Raw genomic sequence first — 19,582 nt, 5'->3', positions numbered from 1 at the left:
TCAATGGGAAGTTCAGTGTGAAAGCCATAGAACCTCTGGGATTTTACCAAGAGGTTCTCACATCCTCAGAGAAAGGACACAGAGATCTGAGAACCGGGTCCAGGACTCACTCTCCAGAGTAGCCTGACTACAAAGAAGGATGAACTCCCAACTCACATGCTGGAAAGAGGGCACCAGCATCAGCAGCAGCTCTTCTCTTGGGTCAGAGCTGAAAGTCGGACAGACCTGTTACAGAGTTAGGCTCATTGAGAGCAATGGAAAGAATAGAACCCTCAAACAACAGAGGCCAAGTAGCCATGTTTAACCATCAGAAGTCAGAGGAAAAAAATTATATTTAAGTGGCAAGATTAGAAGTGCAGCAGGGTTATGGGGATGGTTAATAGAATACAGTGTTCCCATGGGGCAGAAAAGATGGGTGGCTGACAAGGATACTGCTCAGTTTGTACCATTAAGAATATCAAGGATGGATGATAAGACATGAAATCCCATCAGATATGCCATCGTCTGTTTGGGGAAAGTAAATCACAGGTCCTGCCTACACCTCCAAGGAAGAGATTATTCAGAGAATAAATATGGGAACACCCTAGGGTCTATCTCCCATGCTGGGTGGTGTGAAAGGCTACCATATTCACGTATTCATAGCAGGAAAAGGCTTTGTAACAGGTCTACAGTGCAGTGCAAACAGCTCTGCTATTTGAACTGTAGGGCCTGAAAGACACTAAGGTATTAGAGGCAAAGTGCTGGGAGGATGTTTTTTTTTTAAATATTTGGGATGTCATAATTTTATATAATATAATAAATACTAAGACTTTATTCATGCAATGTCCTGAGTATGTGATTTTTCTGGTTCATTTTTCTACAAAGTCATCAAAAGTTAGCAACTTCACTTCAATAACATAATTGAAAGCCATGTCAGTGCTCTTGGTATGTAAGGTCAAAAATGATTTCTGATTTTGAGAAGGGTCTTTCTGCTGATGCAACCATTACTAACCATTACTGCAGCTGTTAAGAGTAGATTACAGGCTGTGACAGCATTGGGTCAAATTTCTGATAAATTATTTCAAAATAAGATTTTAGCATATCTAGAGCATGATTCTAAATCTTCCTCTAAAGAGATTTAACTCTTTATACAAATCATTTTTGTGTACTTCTGAGTTTAATTTTAAACATAAATTTATAAGATGACATTTTAATGCTTCCTCTGACATTTCCTGTAACTTGTAGAGCTTATACAAGAAACCAAAAGTGACTTCATGATTTGTGTATAACTCAAAGTGCCTGTTATGGAGTCTGTTGCCATATCTTCAGTGACAAGAAAACATTAATTTTAAAATTGCCTTTCTTGCGCATAATTGGTTTATTAGGAAGTTAGTATGAAACTACTGTTTTTTCATTGGATACAGCAAATTTTTAAAATATAATCTCTATTTTTAAACCCGGGGATCTTTGCTTCCTGGTTTTGCAGCAAATTTAGGGATTCTAAACTATTTGAAGAATTCTAGGAACTCCCTGGTATGTTTCATTGCAATGTTTATGTGTATTCTTTCTAAAGAGTTCCAGAACCAGTTTCTGTGTGTGTGTGTGTGTGTGTGTGTGGTGGGGTGAGGGTCCTGTTCCACACATCCAAACAATTCTGGACACCACTGGGAGTCCCACAGTTCAACTCAATTCTGACACTATTGACCTGGAGATAGTGTCAGAGTCCACTAGTTAAGAGCTCGGTCCTACAAGACAACCCCCTCCCCTCATCTCCCTACTCACACAACACTTGAAATGCCAATTACAAGTTGAAGTTGTCACCTGTGCTTCTGACTGACAGACTATAGATTAGAGGTTCCAATGACTCTCTTCTTAAGTTTGATTAATTTGCTAGAGCAACTCACAGAACTCAGACATTTAATTACTAGATCACCAGTTTGCTATATAAAAAGATATAAATGAGGAACAGCCAGATAGAATAAAAGTAGAGGGCAAGGTATGGGTCAGGGGGCGGGTCTTCCACATCATCTCCAGGCTGCCACTCGCCACTCTCCTGAATCTTCACATGCTCACCAACTTGGAAGCTCTCTGAACCCCAACGTTTTGTGTTTTTATGGAGTCTTCATTACAGAGACATGATCGATCAAAATATCAAATACTGCTTCAATCCCCTCTCCCCTCACTGGAGGTCAGGGGGTGGGACTGAAAGTTCCTAAGTGCTAATCATATGTTTGGTTGTCCTGACAATCAGCTCCAACCCTTGTTAAAAGTCACCTCATTAACACAACAGAAGACATCTTTGTAGCTCTCAAGACTCATAAAATTCCAGAGGTTTTAGGAGCTCTGTGCCAGAAATGGGGATGGGGACCAAATCTATATTTTTTATTGTATACTATGATGTATTATGTATTATTTATTATTTCACCTTTTAATAAGTCATTGAAAAGTCTACCGGCTGAGCACAGGCAGTTCCTACCTTGGTGCTCAAGCCACACATTTAGTATGCATATAGGTGCTACAGGGAAAGTATCTGGGGCTGGAGGTAAAAGCAAGCCTTTCACCCCAGGCCCCACCATTAAACTCCTGAGGTGTCTCTCCTTTCTTCCAGGGCTGTCACCTTTGCTGCTTCTGCTGCCGTTGCTGTCCCACCCCTTGGTGTCTTCAGGGCCTTGGCCTGCCCAGGCATGCTGTGTGCACCAGGCGCTCAGCCCCACGGCTTGGTGTGCACACTGAACATTGCCTGCTGTGCCCATGAGCCTGAGCCCTTGTGTCTGTACACTGTTACCTGGTTCTCTCCCCTGTGCACATGCACACTCCAGTGTCCCATTGGACTTCACTTATAAAAAATAAAATTATTAACATTTTCAAGATGGTATCAGCAGGACAGTAAACCAAGCATGTGGCCTCTTATGGGAGTGGGGTTCTGTGTGATTACTCTGGTTGCGTGCCCATGAAACTGTTACAGAACAGACACCGGTAGAGGGGGTGTGTGTGAACAATATACTATTACCAAAAGGAACCCCCCCTTTTTCTCCGGGTGTTCCTCCCCCTCACTAGGTTCGCTTTGCCCACTGCCAGAGAAAAGATGTCTCTCAATGCCAGAGACTGGTGAAAAGGAAAGGACTTATTATTTATTTAAAGGTTAATCAGACTAAAGTTCTTTAGAATACCCACAAATGCACATAGTCCTTCCTTCTCCCTCTGCCCAGTCTGGGGTACCATGTCTCAGGAAAGAAGATATGATTCATGATTCAGGCTTCCGGCACTATCCTCATGGCAAAAAGGGAGCACTTCCAAAGCCATGTGATCCTGACACGCCCAAGCTACGTGGTCCCCAAAAAGACACCAAATGGCTTCCGCGTCTGGGCTTAAATCCCAGCAACGGTCTTCCTCTGCAGCCTCATTTCTGGCTCCTCCCACAATTGGCCACAGCTGCCAGCATTCTGGGCAGGTGTGGCCCTGTGGTGTGGAGCCAATTATCTTCAAGCTCTTTTGGACCCCATTACAAATCCCTACTTGGGGCCCCCCTCTTGGCTGCACTCTGCTACAAAGCCAGCCCTGCTGAAAGCCCTTGCTGAAAAAGTGGGTGTCACTGCATGTCTCACATGCTGCTGGCTGTCATAGGAGCAAGTGGGGAAGAGAAGCCCCTTCTTCTCTGTGTGTCTCTCCAGTGTCCCTCTAAGTGTCCTCTCCTAACAAAAATTTGTATTATGTCACTTGGCAAAGAGAAAATGTTCATAGGGTCCATCTCCAGTTTCACAATGCGAGGTAAAGAATAGGTTTAGAGGAATAAAGTGTTGACCTACGTCACTTTGGAAATGAGTAGAATCTGTAAGACTAAAGGCAAAAGAAACTCTACATAAGCACTGTACTCTAGTGGGAAGATTTTTCTACACATGTGTGAGTTACCACTAGACTGCAACTGCTGTATGTGCAGAGTTGGATTGAACAATTCAGTAAGTGGTGAGAGCCAGGTTTCACACTATTGGACCAGGAGGTTACAAATAAGCAAGGGGAGGAGGCAGGAATGTTCTACATGGTAATAGATTAGAGTTGGAGACATTAGTAGGAATGTATATTTGGTTCAATATAGATATACATGATTGTATGTAAACATATTTATACATATGAACATATCTAACAAACTAACACTGGTTAACACACACACATCTATCTCTTTGATCTGTTGGCTGAGAAGGAGAACCTGGAAGCAGTGACATACTAATTGCAGCAAGCACAGCCAGCACCCAGATCTTGGTTTCTAATACCTTTCTCCAATAAAAGGAACCAGGGTTTTTTGGAGAAATGGCTGATTCTAGGACTGGGGAAGGAAATATACTAGATGAACCTGAGTATCTCTAGTGAGTAAAAGCAAGAAAGTACTACAAACAAACAAAAAACAAACAAAAACCCACAGAAAATACTCCACAATAATAGGGGTATGTCAAAGGGATTCAGATGCCAACTGAAATAGTTGCAAATGGCCAGAGCTGGAGTGATTTGAGCAACAAAATAAATAATGTAATATTGAATTACTGCCCAAAGTATAAAATAAACATCTATGAGTTCATACTGATATAAATAAATGATTGAATAAATTAATAAGTGGGAGAGAATAGACAAATCTCCTATGCCAAAGAATGCTGAATAATTTATGTAGCTACTCCTCCACCCTCAAAGTGGTAGAAGATAAGAAAGAAGAAGAAAAAATATGAATAACTCTATGGTGGAGAATGTGATAAACATTATCTCAAGTCAGGTGAGCAGTTAGCATCAACAGATCAATGTAATACTCATACTGACAACAGGGACTTTATTTTTTAAATTAAAAAAGATTTTATTTATTTATTTTTAGAGAGAGGGGAAGGAGGGAGAAAGAAAGAGAGAGAGGCATCAATGTAAGGGAAACATTGATCACTTGTCTCTCATACATGCCCCAGCTAGGGACTGAACCCCCAACCCAGACATGTGCCCTGCCTGGGAATTGAACCGGTGACCTTTTGCTTTGTAGTACAATGCCCCAAAACTAGTCAGGGTAATAGGTACTCTTTAAATGATGTCATGAAAATTGCCCATAGCTCTGTGGTCTTCCTGCCAAAAGCACAGTTCCCCATGATAAAAACGTCAGACAAATCCCAATTGAAGAATATTCCATATGATAAGTGACCTCGAAACTCTCAAAACAAAGGAACATGTAAAACAAGGAATGTCTAAAAACTGTCACAACCAAAATAAGCCTGTGGGGTCCTGGATGGAATCCTGGGACAGAAAACAGACATTAGGGAAAAACTGAAGAAATCTGAATAAAGAATAGGGTTTAGTTAGTAATAATGTATCAATATTGGTTAATTAATTATGACAAATGTTCTATATGAATGTAGGATGTGAGAAATAGGGAAAACTGGGTAAGGGATATACAGGGATTCCCTGTTCTATCTTCACAATTATTCTGTCAGTCTTAAACTGCTCTAAAATGACAGTTCATTAAAAAAAAGCTGAGAGGCTGAAACTTGATAAGTGGCACAACATGTTAACATCCGTCAGAGAGAATTCACCCCTGAAATAGGCACTAGCCTGCCAAAGAGATAAACTATTTTGGCCCACTAACTTGAGGGAGCCTCTGTCATTTGTCATTCCAGTAGAGGCACAGAGGGCACATGCGTGAATGGCCACAGTGCCAGGGATGAAGGCTACACCTGGGCCATCAGCATATACTCCAACTTGTTAACGGTGATCAGCTATCTTCACTGCTGAATGTCCAACCTGCCATTTACAGGAGCCAATAATGAGTCCTTGATATGGTGCCATCTCCCGAGGAGAAAAATTGTCCACTTGGAGTCAAGCTATTTTGGGTCCCTTTCACATTCCCAGTCCTTCTTCCTTTTCTTCTGTTGACAAGTACTGAGTCCTAGGGCACTCCTTAATAAACATCTTATACGTGCTGATCTTCATCCCAGCATCTGTTTCCCAGCCTATGACAAGTGTCTATGAACTGTCAGGTTCCATTGCAGGTGACTTACATTTGACATCTCTGTTATTCTTCACAACATTCTGTGAGATGTTTTGAGTGGTAGCTACTTTTAAGAGTCAGGGCAAGGAGCCTTAGAGGTTAATTAACTTGTCCAGAGTTCTATCACTTTCAGGCCCAACTAACTTCAAAGGCCATGTCTAGAATGTCTACCGTGTTAACTACAGCTGTTGTAGGAAAAAAGACAAAGACGCTAATGTTCATTTCATACCATAGACTAGACATTATGTTAGGCACTTGTACCTACACATCATTCAATTTTCACAGCACGCCAATTAACGAGTGTTATCTGCCACTTTTATACACAGATAAAACCAAGACTAAGGAACTTGCAGAGGGTAAGAGGCCAAGTTGGTTCTGGAATGCAGGCCTGCCAGATTCCAAAGGCAATGCATTCCCCTCTTGGTCAAGCTACTTACACCACCCAAGATGGAGAGCCACTTGGGGAACACAAGAGAATGGAAGCCCTGAGGCACACATTTGTCTAGAAACAGCCCAAGCTATGCAATATTTATTGAAATATCTACCACAGAGATGGGTCAGAGGAGTCTTCCACCAGCCTCCTAAATTCTGTGGTCACCTATAATTACAGTGCTTATACAATTTTTTATATGAAGCAGGACACTCTCAAGAATCATGAGACATTAGGTGTAAATCAGACTGGCCATGGGGAAACAGAGTAATACTCACCTGACTGTTGTGAATCTTAGGTACCATTCTTAGTTCATGCTTAGCTGGTGCCTCAAACCAAGCCGTACTATAAGTTGTGTTTTAAGAGACAGTACTTCACTGATTCTCTAAATGGCCCCAGCTTTAATGCATTAAGTTTTCCTGAGCAAATTCAACCATGATTTCTGGCCTGTTAATCACACAGACACTCAAGTTCCACTCTGATACAAACACTGTACATTTCCGATTTGTGGAATTGTTCTCCTTTAATTAAATGAAGTGGGGAGTGTAGCTATTTTCAACTCTCTGTACAAATTACTACCCAGTAGAAACTGAATAATGTATTGTAAGTAGTACTTATTCTATTTATTGTACCATCTATTGATGTGTGTTGGACTTGTTCTATTTTGGAGGTACTGCCATGGTAACTGGGCTCCTGACAAAGGCCTGTGTCAGAGCAGAACTTGAACATGCAGAACTTCAGATAAGTGATGAAATAAAGAATCAACTTCAGTAGGCTCAGAAATAACAATTTGGAGAATTGTGGTTTGCTCTTGGCTGTATTTGTCTATGAAGTTGGGAAGTCCTGAGAGGCAGCTCATGGAATGTATTGAACATTACTGGTCCTGAGGAAAATGGTAGAAGAAAGGCTATTTTCACAGTCTTTTAGCTCCCTTGTCAGTATCTGTGGCTCTGCCTCTTGTTCCATTTTGACCTGTGGTCAGGACCACAGCTTTAGGCAGAACATTCAAGCTGGTGTTCAGTCTTCAGAGAGGCAGGATTTAGAAGACTGGCCTTGAGTCTACAGTCCTGAGATATAGCCCCTGGCTCTGTCCTGAACTAGCAGATAATCTTCCCTGAACTGGCATTCTGTTTCACACCTACACACTTGGATGCCCTTGGAGGGCCCGGGATCTCTAACCTTGTGTTCCTCTTAAAACTGGTGCTAGGGGAGGCAGGGAGGGGTCCTGATTGAGTCACCCTTCTCTGTGGAACTAGCAGATTCCAGTGTTCCTGCAGGGGGTAGGCACCTAAGCTATGTTGACTTTCTACAGTCCATGTCTGTAGGGACTGAGGACACCTTGAGGAAGCCCACAAGAGCAAAATATTTCCTGAAGGCTTGTCACCTCTATTCAATTTCTCACTTCTAGGGTGTATGGCAAACAGCAGTGACCATGTCCTGCTCTGCCTTCTTTGTCTGTTCCCCCACCCTCCCTCCCCTTCTCAGAATCCCTCAGCTTTTCAGCCCAGACTCTATTCAGCTACTGAGTCACACCCAGGAATGCAAAGGAGCTCATGTGCCTAGGGTGGCTATGGGTCCTTCCATATAAGTTGTTCTGGGACTCAGAGACAGTGTGAGGATTGATTTTCTTTTCCTCCTCTTCCAGTAGAGTTTTAGAGCAAAATTGTTCAGGCTTGAATTCCATCAAAAACCAAGATGGTCATGATCTCTCAGGAATGTACTCAGAAGAACTAGAAAAAATGGTCCCAGCAAAGGCTCTGTATTGTTAGCCATGGGCCCCAGCAGGGAGGCTGATAGAAATGGTATCATCTGTGGAAACTTCCTGACACAAGGAGCTGTGAACTGGGGCACAGACAGGAAGAGGAAGGGAAGTAGGAAGGAAAAGAGATTTCCCTGTTTATTAGAAAAAACAGCTTCTTACTTGGCTGACATAAACTTTGGAAGATTAGCTAAGAATCCCAGCTCCTCATCTTAGCCATCGTTTTCTACACCCAATATTTGAGAAGTGGCTGTGAACTTCGTGTGGAAGGCAGGCTTAAAGCCCCGTCCTGTTCTTTCAATCAATGCTCCTGCAACAAAGGACTCTGTGTCCCACCTCCTGGTCTTTGGTCTTTGGCAATCCCCCACAAAATTATTTCAGTCCTTGGCATTCTTATTGGCCCTCCCTTATCCTCAAGCCTTAGCCAGAAGCCTTGACCCTCTGAGGGCTTCCAAAGTTGAGGGGCCACTGGGTCAGAAACAACAGATGTGGGTCTTGGATTTAGTACAGACCCAGCTTTTCTCCACTCTCTCATCCTTTCAGTTTTCTTTTATTGATAATGGAAATCCCACATCTCTCTCTGATCCTACCTCTGTTTCCCTTCCCCTCTCCATAAACAATGGAAACAACTGTTTTGCCACTCAACAGCCTTCTCTCTTGGGATCCTGGGTATTTCCAGTTAAGGAGGTCAGCTATCATGCTAGTCCTACTTTCCTCCCTCATTTAATCAATTCTTATTCAAGTACATCCAATATATTCTTTGTCAACGACACATTTTTTTTTTGTGGAGGTGTTGAGACAACAGGTGTGGAAATCTGCTCTAGCTAGAGTCTTTTTTATGTTAAAAAGAAAGCTGAATAAGATGTCCAGTGACTGTAATCTTTTGATTTTTCTAGAAGGCAGAGATGAAACTTTGGGGGAAAAAAAGAAAAAGAAAAGAGTGCTTGAATGTCCACATCTGGGGTGAATAAAGGTGACGGCGAGAGAGGGCATGGAGGGAACAGGGCACTGGACACACGCCTAACAAACCAAGGGAGGAAGACCAAGTTGGGGCTCTGTATTTTTAGAACACTTCCGGCCTGTTAAAGCTTGAAATGTTAATTATAGGACCTGTGGATGTCAGCAGAGATCTTTTAAAAGAATAACTTAAGTGTCTAAAATCCTCCAAGAGCCGCTTTTAGAAATGGCCGTCAAAGACAACAAAAGCGAAATGCGCAAATGCCTTCTACGCAGGGTGGTGCTGGGCAACCAGCTCCCTTTCCAGCCTCCCCCCACGCTGTTGCTAGGAGACGGAAGGGCTATACTTCCATCATCTCCATACTTGCTAGGAGATTGAGTAATTGGTCTCTGGATGTGCGTGTGCTGCTTCCCAAAATATCTCTTTAGAAAGATGTAAGAGGGATGCAGAGACAGTCGGTAGGATGATGGAGGGCGGACACTTCCCAAGAAGACAGCGGGTTCCAAGAGTCAAGATTGAAACTGGGAGGTGGGGAGGGGCCCACATGTGGGACAGAAATGGGGAGCCTTTTGTACAGCTTTCCCAGATTTTTTGCCAGTCCCCTATTGGGGACTGAGCTCCTGAGTGAAACCTGGAAATTGGAGATAACTAAAATTTTTGAAGCAATGTGGTTTGGTTTTTTATTCTTACTATTGATAAACAGCAAGGCTCAGAGAAATATTTTAATTTTGTTTTGTAGATACTTAAAATGTGAATGCATACCCTTTATAATGCTTGATTATAGGTGTTGAAGCCTGTTTGTTTTGTAGGGAAGAGAACTCACACCCACATGCACACAGGCATGCACACCCTTGTGCACACACAGAGTTCACTGTGATCACGGTGCTTGCTTCAGCTGCAGGAAGTCAAAGAAATAGAACATCAAGTCCCACAGCTGCAGGATCTTTGGAAATTAGGAAACCAGGGGGTGAGAGTCAGCACTGCCTCTAACAGAGGCATAACTCTTCTGACCTTTCTGTGCCTCAGTTTCTTCCTTTGTAACCCAACAGGCTAAGCACCCCCAAGGCAAGCTCCAAATCTCCAACTGTATTAGATGCCACATCTACTCCCACCTTCTCCTCGCCAAGGAACCATGCCATACTGGGTCTCTGTGGAGGTGTTCAATTCTTTCTCTTAATTAATGGGGAAAACTCAATTGATCCCTGTATTTTCAGGTACCTATTGCTGGAAGAGTAGATTTGTGAGTGGAAAAACTGATTTAAGTTTTATTACTTTCTTTTTTATCATGCTTTTCATACAATACTTAACATGTCCAAATTTCAATTTTCATAGTATCACCTTTTCTAAGACTAAGGAAGGAGAATGGAAGGAGGTAGGGGGTGATGCTATATTGACACTATATTCTGATCTTATAAATGAGAACTAAGAATCTGGGTAGTTTTCCTTAAAGTCACTGGCCAGATGATTGTGTTCTAAGAATTAGAATGCAGGAATTAGGAGATTCACCTTCTGGTTCTGACTGATCCCTAACTCATGGGACCATGACCAGACTCGTATGTGTAAAATGGAGGTTAGGGAAGCCCATGCTCCAGTCTTCATATGAATGTTAGAAGAAAAAGACTGTCATAAATGTAAACGCACTTTGGAATATAGAAATGGTGCACAGAATATTCTTCATTCTTCTCACGGTGTGCTTGAGAAATTTATTTATTTATTCAGCGAGCATCTTCTGAGATGCTGCTTCCAGTAGGCCCTCATTAGACCTTCATTCACGTGGCATGGACACATGGTCAAGGTCATCCATCATCCATCCTGTCCCAGAGTTCCAGGGAGAATGACTCCTCACTACTACAGATAACTGAATTGTTAGTGATCGCACCCCCTGGATGCTAGACATTCTCCTAGGCTGAACCTTTGCACAGTGTGAAAAATGTTCCGAAATCACTCCCACGAGTGTCTGTCTTATTTTGTTCTCGAATACTCCCAGTGACACAAACCTCAGACACTTTATTTCCTGTGTTAATGAATTCCAGTGCCTAATCATTGTACAAACAGATGTTCCTTAGGAAAAACAAATAAAATTATGGCTATCTTTAGGTTAGCAAACACCCCCACTGTTGGCTGAGTAGACAAATAAGCAATGCCTTCACTTTTTTTCTCTCTCTCTTCAGAGATGGGAAAGCTTACTATCCCGTAGAAGGCCCAAACTTCCTCCTCTTCTTTGTTTTTAATAACACCCAGGGAGATTTTGGATGGACTTCAGTCAGACACAAGAACAGTGAGAATCTCTATTAATTGCCTTGACACCACTGATAAATTGCTTTTCCTGGAGAAGAGGAGACACACCTCCTTTTCAATCTCTCTGATCACTTAAAAAGTTTACTTTCTCCTTGTGCTGTGAATGACTTGCATCCTGGAGAAGAGCTGGGTGAAAGTGAGCTGATGCAACTAAAGAGTAACCAGGGGATTGTGGAGCAGGCACTAGCTTCACCAGGCAGAGCTGGGTTCCTTGCTCTTCTCCTGAGTATTTGGCAAGCATTCAGAGTTTTCTGTAGAGGGATGGATTTGGGAGGAAGACCACAAGGAAGTCATAAAGGGATGCCAAGTTATAATGAATAAGAGTTATTCTGTGCACTCCCAGGAGATCTAAACCCATGAGAGGCATTTGTTGGTTCAGCACCAGGAAGTGCTTGCTAAGGAAGCTTTGTAGAAAGGCAAGTAGACTGGACCTGGGGATTTGGGGAGTAGGAGGAGGTATTCAGATATATTCCCTCTCACTAGTACTAGGCCCTCAACAAGAATGTGCAAAGGACTGCCTTCTATGGCCCTTCCAACCTGTGAATCTGTGACACTTACTGTAGGAGATCCAGAAGAGCCAGTTTACCCATCTGCACCCCTCTACGCCAAAGCCAGGAAGGGCACTATTTGTCTCTAAAAAGTTCTATTCTAGAACTAGGAATGTATTAATAACTCTAAAGTGCATTTTGGAAGTCCGCTATAGAAAAGTTCCCTGGTAAGACTGAATTGAACAAAATAACCATTACCCTAAAGATACCACAGAATTATTTTTATGCATTTTCATTTGGAATAATTGCTTGATTTCCAGCAAGCATAGAGGGAGGTCCTCTCCACAGGATTGTTTTTTTTTAGTCCTCACTGAGGAAATGTTTATTGATTTTAGAGAGAGAGCAAGGAAGAGAGAGGGAGAAACATCAATGTGAGAGAGCAACACTGATCGGTTGCCTCCCATATGCACCCCAACTAAGGATTGAACTTGCAACCTTTTGGCGTACAAGATGATTTCCAACCAACTGAGCCTCCCAGCTAGGGCTCTCCAAGACACTTTTAATATTTCTGAAGATGTGGATTCTTTTTCACCACCATGGTAATTCAATTGCCCATTTGAAAATAAAAATGTAACCATTCTTATTTTGAGTCATGGTAATCTTGCTGCTTCTGGCAGCCTGTGTGGGGTCCCCAAACTAAGTCAGGAAGAAAAATAACTCTCCTTTCACTTGGGGACATTTGAAGTCATTTATACTAATAATTTAATTTATTAAAGCATAACTTAGCTCAGCTGAACCTGGAGAAAAAGCCCACATTAGATAGTTTATAAATAAGTAATATAAGGTTTAGGAAAGTTAAAATTATTTGTGTATGGTTACACCCCATTTCTAAGCATCAGTCTACCATAACTCCCTGCCTAGTTTCTTGACCTCTTAAGCTCCTTAACATCCATCCATATATTCATTCATTCTTCCATTCACTCATTCAAAAATGATTGACACCTATGTGTTATGCTTGGAGTCATCATAGACAGGAAACCGAAAATACTAAAATCTCTGTCTGTATAAAACATAGTAGTTATATACTAATTAGGAAATGGCCCCCCAAAATTAATAAATAAAATTACAAAATTGTTATGCAGAAAAGGCAAATGACTAGATATACATAGAGCGGACCTGCTGGAATATCATGGTTTGGGATAAAACTCATGGTGACAGAATCAGTACCTGGTATGTGTGGTCCCCATTCAGTTGCCCATCACCTTCTAGAATCGCATACATCTATCTGGTACCACTGAATTTAGACTCCTGAAGAAGGATCCTGACCTTAGGGCTTGGGGCTTATAAATTGCATGGTTAAGGAAGTATCAGCCCCTCTCCTTCAGTGATCTAGAGCTAGTATTTAACAACAATGTGGCTAAACTTCAACTCCAAGGTATCCTGCCAGCTCAATTTCATGGCCATGGGCTGGGTCCCAGATTTGTGTTTGCTCTCCATGTTGTATCAAGCTAGCAGCAGGAAGACCCTTATCAGAACCCATGACTGGAGAATCACCAGCTGCTCTGGCATAATAGGGAGTTGAAGTCCCAGCCTTTTAATTGATGGTGACTGATTGATTGATTGCCTTAGTAATTGGGCCATAAATGGTTTCTGTGGAATTTTGTAGGAAAATTATTTTCTGTGAGAACATATAGTTTACTACTGAACTCCTTGATTACTGATGATTTATTTTTCAAATCCAGTGCTCTCTCATTCTTGCACTAAAGTTCAATGCCCTTCTCTGTCTGGCCCATTTTATGCTGAGTTAGGTCCTAGGTCTAACACCACATATTTCTATTTGGATGATTAAAATTCTGTGACCAAGCCTTATTGTCCCATAGAACAATATTTCTCTACCCCAGCAGTGCATTAAAAACACCTAGAGAATCCTCCTCCCCCCAAAATGCCTATGTATTGCTCCCACCACAGATGAGTAGAAACTAATTTTTTCAGGGTCAGTCTTTGGCTTCTACATTTTTCAGAGTTGTCCATGTGATTCTGACCCACAACAAAGAAGAACTGCTCTAATGTTTACCTCACCACAAAACCAAGACTGCGTAAAGAGAACCATCATCTCAAATTAAGAAAGAAGTTTTTGAGATTTCCAGGGAGAATGGAAGACTGAATGGGTGCACACAGCCTCCCATCTTGTTTTGAACACATACATATGCTTGATAAAATATAACAAAACAGAAAAAAGAAAAATCCCCATGAACCCAATGAAACTAAAAGTCAGATTAAGGTCTTGGGAGTAAAGCTTGGTGACCCATCTTGAGAGCAGATGGTCAGAATACCTAGTGGGTTGGGCATCGGGGAGGTGTGGGGTTTGGGGGATGGCTGTGCTGTGTTAGAAGATGTGTATCCAATATGCAGGGCCCTCAGCTCTGGCACCAGAGCTACTGGATTGGGCTGGACAGTAAATTAGAAACACTTCTCATGTTTCTTGGGTATCAATGAGATCTGGGATCCATGGGTTTTCCTAGGAAAAGGAGACATATCCAGTAATTGCTGAGACTGATTCTGCCCCTGAAGGTTGTGGACTTGAGTTAAACAGTGTGATTTAAAGGAAATGAAAGGGGCATTTTCCACACTTGTGTTGGTATCTACAAATCCATATCTACCATAGAAGAAAAGGTTTTACCTGTCCACAGGGAGGTTGTTATATTGTCTGTGTGGCAATTGACTTTGTGTCAGTGTATACAATGTGATGTATGTGTGCAAGATAAATCTAGCTTATACACTAGAAATGACTAGATTTCATGACATATGTAAAGACATATAGGTATTATATAGATGACATGTGCAGTGCCCAGGTGAGAAGTGACTTAAGTAGTTAATTGGTATATAAAATATTGTTACCAACACTACAGGGTTTGTTAGTTAGCATAAGGGATATTAGAAATTGTGTGTGTGCATGTGTGTGTGCAAAATGACTCTGAGGACTGAAGATTTAGTAGAACTATTGTATAAGCCCTGTTATTTCTGCATGAAAGAGGCAGAAGACTCTAGTAAGCCCAGCTTTCTAATGTCAGGAGCAGTTTTCAATGACCAGAGCTTCTTGGGTCTTCTGTTGTCCCTCTCTGTCACCTGTTTGAACAGAGGCCAGGCTGGTCCTGCCATTAGTACATCATTGCATCTGTCTTTGAGTATAACTTCCATGCAAGGGCAGGGAGGGAAAGTTCCCTGGACCACATAGCAGGTACCGTCTTGAAGATAAATTATTGCTCGTTTGGGTGAATTTGGTCTGAACTCTGCAGTCTTTATAAAACATCACGTATAGATGGCAGGGAAAAGGAATGGGACATTTAGCTCTCATATAGCTCTAATTATGGGAGCCTACCAAGGAACATGACATTAGGGAAATGGCCAAATTTGTAGAGATCTTATTACAAGAGAGGTGTTCTAACATTACTCCAAGCTTCAGACCACCACTTCTAGACAGCTGCCTCTACCTGCAGGCCCACCCTCCCCTAGACTGATGGGTGGAGAAATGGGATTAGGAGCATTGGATTCTAGGAAAGCACTGAAAAGGGACTTTCACTTGACTTTGAACCTTGGCTTACTAGTGGCCAAATTCTTACCTTTTCCTTAATGACCAAAGTCTGACACTGCAGATTTAGTTTCATAGAAAATTTTTAGTCCCTTTGAACCTTGAGTCTTGGCATTAGCTCTTAATGACAACCTCATTTCTACAGGGTTGGGCTTTTGACCTGCTTGAAACTGGTCTCCAAGGGGCCCACAGCCCAGACCCTAAACACCAACTCACATGGCCAGCCCAAACCCCACTTGAAGGGCCTCACAATGCCAGCCACGTGCCTGCCTTTCTGCCTGTTGCCTGGAGTGGAACCAGTTGATTTCTCGCCTGTTTTGAGGATTTAATGGTTTCTTCCCTGGCAAAGAGTAAGCATGTATTTACCGGTCAATTTCTTTTGACCTAACTGTGTGGTAAGTTCTTTAACTCTCAGTCCCTCAGTTTTCTCATCTGTAAAGTGGGGAGAACAATAGTACTTACCTCCCAGGGTTGATGTAATAGTTGGGTGAGTTAGCATACTGTAGTGGGTTGAACAGTGGACTCCAAAAGTTATGCCCACGAAGTAATCCTTAGAACCAGTAAATGTGATTTTATAAGGCCAAAGATGTCAGGATCTTGAGAGGAGGCACTTATCCCAGATTATCTGGGTGTGCCCTAAATGTGATCTCTTGTGTCATTAGAAGGGTTATGTAGGAGAGGACACATGAAGAGGAGGAGGCAGAGATTGGAGTGATGTGGCCACATGCCGAACAGCATTTGGAGCCACCACAGGCTAGAAGGGGTAAGGAACAGATGCTTAAAGTCTCCACAGAACATGTAGCCTTGTCAACACCTTAATTCAGACTTGTTGACTCCAGTACCGTGAGAGAATAGAATACCGTTGTTTCAGGCCACCCAACTTGTGGTAATTTGTTACAGTAGCCACAGAAAACTAACACACACACATCATCCTGGCACACAGGGAGCATTTGTGTGATTAGTCAATTTATTACAAGGGTAAGGGTGCCTGTTTTAATGAGCTTTCTAATCACAGTACTTCAGAAGTGTTCTCATCTAGGATTTCAGGCATCCTTAAGAATAAACAACATGAATGTATTTGAGGGGAAGGATAGACTGGGTCTACAGACACAGTCGAGGGCTTGAGAAAACTTCAGTAGTCTGGACTTTAAACTGATAGCATTGTAATTGTACCAATAATAGGAATATAAAAAGATAGTCTGCTAAAAATTTGGATCTTTAATAGTCCAAATAGGGTTATGTCTGACCAAGGCATTTATTAGCAGTTGAACTTTCATCTTTAATCCACAGTTTCTTTGAGTGGAAAGTGGGATATACACTTTGATCCCACAGGGACACGTGGTCCTTGGAATCTAGATTTTTGGACAAGTTGTTTCCCTTCTGCCCCTTACATAGCTTTGAATTCCTCCAATCCCTGCTGAGCTTTAACCTGGCCAGATTTTTTTTTAACTCAAGGAAAACATATCTGCACTACTGAAGGGGTGGGGAGGTAATGAGGCAAAGTTCCTGAGGAGTTTGACTTTGAGACAGTCCATTGCTGAATCTTATGTTCATGAAACCTACACTGGAAATGTCACTGAGATGTCCCCTGTGCCTCTCAAAGAAAGGTCATGGGGAAGAGCTCAGATGCTGGGAAATATAACTGCACAATACTAAGAAATAGAAGGGTGGGTGGACCACTCCGGTGGCAAGGAAGAGACAGGCCAAGAGGCCCATGGGACCACCCTTATTTTGTGCTCCTTCACCTTTATAGTTTTGGGAACACCGGCTAACCGAGAGGCCAAGGGACTGTGGCATTTTCAGTGTCACTGTTTCTGCTTGTGGGCTCTTCTGATTCTCAGCACTGAGCCAACTCTAGAATTCCATGAGATCCAACATTTCCCTTGGCAGGTTTCTCAGGTTGACCTCTCAGAAATCACAGTGATTCTCCCTCTGTGCCGTCTAACATAGTAGCCATGAGCTACATGTGGCTACTTAAGTGTAAACTAATTGAAATCAAATAAAATTTAAAACTCAGTTCTTCAGACACACTGGCCACATTTCAACTGCCAACTAGCACCATGTGGCCAGTGGCTACCATATTGGATGGTACAGGTTGACCATTCATATCATTACAGAAAGTTCTATTGGACAGTGATATTCTAGTTATCCAAGATACAAGTTGAAAGTATCAGGCTATGGACAGATCAGCCAGGGAACTTGAATTGAAGCCTGTTTGCTATCATTACCTTCAACTAATGCACACTGCAGGCATCTATAGTGATTATATCTAAAATACAGACAGACAGACAGGAAAAAGAAGCACACCATGCCTTATGAAAAGTCTATACATTTTTAAGTAATCATGTCATTTTTAGTCTCTCTTTTGGAGGATGTTATTTATTGTAAGACATCAGTTTTATTAAATACACTGTAGTACAAGAGACTTCCCATATCAGGTTGAGAGAAGCTGGTCACATGATTTACAAACAAAACTTTTTTTATTTTTAAACACTGATATTCTGGTGTCACTTTGAAATCAGCCAAGATGCAGTGGGTCTTAGTAAAGCAATGGACCTCAAAACAGATTGCAAAACAGGAACCAGTAAGTATCAGTACAGAGACATCACATTAAGAAAAAGTAAAGCAAATAAAGAGTTCCAAATACCAGGTCACAATTTAAGGGGCAATATATCTTCAGAGAGATATTAAAATGTGTGTGTGTACGTGTGTGTGTGTGTGTGTGTGTGTGTGTGTGTATGGCCCAGATATATACAAACATCTCTCTGTGTACAGAAGCAAATGCAGAGAGTGTCCACATCTCTTGGCAGATTTGTAAGTGACAGGTAATGGTCAATGGCAGGGAGCAAAAGTTTACAATAATTTGGTCATTTGTCAAGAGATGGCATATTTAAATCCACATTTGATTCAAAGACCTTGCATTTAAAACATTTCCAGCAGTTTTATACATTGTGAAAGCAATAGTAAGATATACAAGCTGCAAGATGTAGGCCTTTACATTTCATTTTATGTTCTCCATTTTTTTATATTCCAGTCCAAACACATGAGTATTAGCAATTTTTATGATGCTTGCTCCGGTATGTTCGACATTCAGCCATCCTTCACTCAGGATCATTTTTATGAATGCACAGACCAAAGAAATAAAACAAACACAGACCTGGCCTAGAATGCATAGACTAAAAAAATGACATCCCATGTTTTCCCATTTCATCTCCTGAGACGTATGGTAAGATGGCAAAATAGTTGCTTGGTTGCTATTGTGAAATTCACAGTGTTTTGCCTGCAACACATATACACATATATATATTTTTTTGCTTTGCTTTGTGTTTGTGATAAATGAAGCAAATAAATAAATAAATAAATAAATAAATAAATAAATAAATGTAAAAGGAAGAGAAAGGGAAAAATTCAAAACCTAAAGATATCGAATAACCTTTGACTTGAGAAGTAGTGATTCATTCCAGCTTTAACAACAAGGAAATACTCCTTGTGTGCTGTCATATTGAACTACAAATTCTGCCCACCTCTAATTCTTCAGGATAACATCTGCTATCACAACCTTGGAGTCTCTGCATTCCACAATGATGCATCATAAAAAATTGCTTTAACTGCTCATTTAGCCATCTGAGGAGTTGGATCACCAGCCATCCCTCATGGAATTTTTTGTAACAGCGACAGAGGGCCCAATCAAAGCTCAACATTGGGAATAAAAGTCCTCAGTTGGAAAGATAGATAGAGATAGAGATAGAGATAGAGATAGAGATAGAGATAGAGATAGAGATAGAGATAGAGATAGAAAATTGAGGGTGCATATATGCAGTCATTTATCTTACTAGAGATAGAATTTAATGCTGTTGGCATTATAGAGAGTCCAGTTTGCAGAAGGAAAGGGAAAACAGATAAGCCCATTTCTGCCCAGGGGCTCCTTTTGTCATGGCTCTTTGCAAAGGACAGCCTTGCACACTGTTGTTTGCATTCCCACTCGGATGTGGGAATTCCCCAGAGTGTCTGACCTCACTGTGGGGTCTCAGACTTCTCTTCATTGGCCTTTGAGACACTGGGTTCCCAACG

Source organism: Phyllostomus hastatus, unplaced genomic scaffold (assembly GCF_019186645.2).
Source record: "Phyllostomus hastatus isolate PE091 unplaced genomic scaffold, TTU_PhHast_1.1 phas_contig_34, whole genome shotgun sequence".
NCBI classification, from domain to species: domain Eukaryota; kingdom Metazoa; phylum Chordata; class Mammalia; order Chiroptera; family Phyllostomidae; genus Phyllostomus; species Phyllostomus hastatus.
The sequence above is the reverse complement of the archived record's forward strand: the minus strand, read 5'-3'. Positions refer to the sequence as shown.